The following is a 2,395-nucleotide window of genomic DNA, read 5'->3' as shown; positions in this document are numbered from 1 at the left end:
GGTAATAAAATGCCGGATTAATTTAAATTTAAATTCGACAAACCTTGACGTCCATAGATGCAAATATGTTATTATTATTATTATTATTATTGTTGTTGACGGCTAACAGGCTTGACGCCCAATTAGAAGCCCTGCCAAAAAGAAAATGATACACAAAACACAATCGCAACACAACAACCATTACACAGAGAGCACCCCAACATCCAGGCTACAACTACCGAGCACTCATCTGAGTAGGATCGCCCTGATTCACGAGGAGATGGAGAAGAATTTTTTGATTTGCGAAATGCTGCAACAAAAAATATCGATGTGGGCCTCGACATTCTGGTAATTTCGCAGTATTCGAGTGACGGGTGGCTTGAGCCCGATGTCCGTGTGGCGCTGACCGATGTAGAAAACACTCCTTACCCTAGATCCCGACCGGCTAACCCTCAAGCTGATCCTCTCCAGAACGTGAGGACATTCCTGCAGCCCTCTGAACAATTTGAACAAAAAGATCACCGAATGCTCCATGCGTCTATCAAGCAGAGACTGCAGACCAACCTCACCGAGCAGAAGACCTTGTGGACACCCACGAGGCGGATATGCACCATTCAACATGAAGACTACATTCTTCAGGAATCTGCGTTGCACTCGCTCCAGAAGAGAAGAGTGAACATCATATATCGGTGACCACACAAGGGAAGCATACTCGAGCCGGGATCTCACATAGGTGATGTACAGAAGCTTCAGGGTCGCGACATCAGAGAATTCCCTGCCAGCACGCAAAACAAAACCCAGTGCCCTGGAGGCAGTCCCCGCAATGGTCCGAATGTGTTCGCCGAAGGATAGTTTGGAATCGAAGATGACACCCAGATCTCTAATAGACTCACGTCTTGTAAGAATGGAGCCGTTGATTTTATAGTCAAATAAGAGAGGCTTGGTCTTCCTTGTGAATGAGACTATGCTACACTTAAGATGGTTGAGAACAAGGTTATTTAACTTACACCTTCTAGAGATCTCCTCAATACAGCCCTAAAGTCGAAGAGCATCATCAATCGAGTCTATCGTAAGGTAAATCTTCATGTCATCAGCAAACAAGAGGTGCGGTACGTCGAGATCGTCCACCAGATCGTTTATATATGTTGCAAAAGGTTAGCAATAATTTTAGGTTTCGTTTGGAAAAATGCATTGAGGCTTGGCTCCAATTAGACAGCGCCCTCGGGACATCTACCCGGACCTTGAGTAGCTCCGCTCCGGAACGGTCCCCAGGTGGACGAGTCGGACGAAAGTCCTCCCCTCACCTAAACGGTCCTAAAGTATAATGGCATTCGCAATGAATATTCTTTTGGTGCATGAACTGGAATGAAGGCGACAAATGTACCTACTCGTAAATACATTTTTCGACCAATCAAATCTGTCAATTCCATAATTTTTTCTCAATTCTTAAGGGTAATTTTGCCACCGGCGGTAAAAGATGAATCACCCTGTACAGCTTTCTCATTGTAGCTTGAGCTGTAAGAACCGGATGCGCAGTGGTCTTACTAATTTTGTCGCATTTCTTTGCCGCTTCCAGGACCTCTTTATCTGACCTTTTTATTCAACTTTGCGCATCCCTCACAGCTCAAGCTACAATGGGCAAGCTTAACGTATTTGAGTTGATACCTAAAGTGCATCTATCGATATTTAAAACGACCTTTTGATTCCTTGAGTGGTTTATTGCCGCTTAACGAGGGTTGTCGTAAAAGTGGTACCAATTACCAATTACTTTCATTTATACAGTGAGGGGCAAAAGTAATGCAACAATTCGATAAATCATAAACTGTTGAGTTTTGAAAATAGAACAAAAACCGGTCGATTTTTAATTTCAATTTCACGTTTTTGAGTAGTCTGTGCCCATACCAATGTAGTCTGCAACTATTAGTTGAGGTTAGGTATATTTTTGCAAATAATTGTTGTTCCTCCAGCTGACAGTGATTTGCGACGTTGCCATATATATTTGTACGCTTCCGTGCCTGACTTCATTCTTCAAAATAACCTAGCCGCTAAAATAATGCTTTTTAACCTACCCGTTAATAATTTGTCTTACAGAATAGAATTTTGGTTATTTGTAGATAACCGGTTGTTAAAAATTAATTTATTAGCGGATGGTTAAAATTAACAGACGAGTTACAGAATAGGCCCGTTTAACAGTTTATACTTACTTAGGCTAGGGCCACACTACAGACTTTTCATCAGCCGACAATTTAGTTGGTTCTTAATAAGTATGAGGACTTATGTGAGTGCGCACACTAAAGCGATTGTAGTCGGCCGACAGGTTGATCGAAAAATAGTTGCAAGGACTTCCCGATTCCCTTTCAACAAGAAAGTTGGCCAACTATTGATAGAGCATGGTGTACTATGCGAATGCGCACAT

At 42.4% G+C, this 2,395-nt stretch overlaps 1 long non-coding RNA gene across 1 annotated transcript; it reads right to left on the bottom strand.

The window, feature by feature from the left end:
- Nucleotides 1-408: 408 nt before the first annotated feature.
- On the bottom strand, nt 409-1,161 carry LOC138133423 (uncharacterized). The gene is made up of 2 exons (XR_011160359.1): nt 987-1,161; nt 409-941 (listed from the first exon to the last, which is right to left on the bottom strand). It is a non-coding gene; the product is annotated as an uncharacterized lncRNA (long non-coding RNA).
- Between the last annotated feature and the right edge of the window lie 1,234 nt (nt 1,162-2,395).

Source organism: Tenebrio molitor, chromosome 6 (assembly GCF_963966145.1).
Source record: "Tenebrio molitor chromosome 6, icTenMoli1.1, whole genome shotgun sequence".
Classification (NCBI taxonomy): domain Eukaryota; kingdom Metazoa; phylum Arthropoda; class Insecta; order Coleoptera; family Tenebrionidae; genus Tenebrio; species Tenebrio molitor.
The sequence above is the reverse complement of the archived record's forward strand: the minus strand, read 5'-3'. Positions and strand labels throughout refer to the sequence as shown.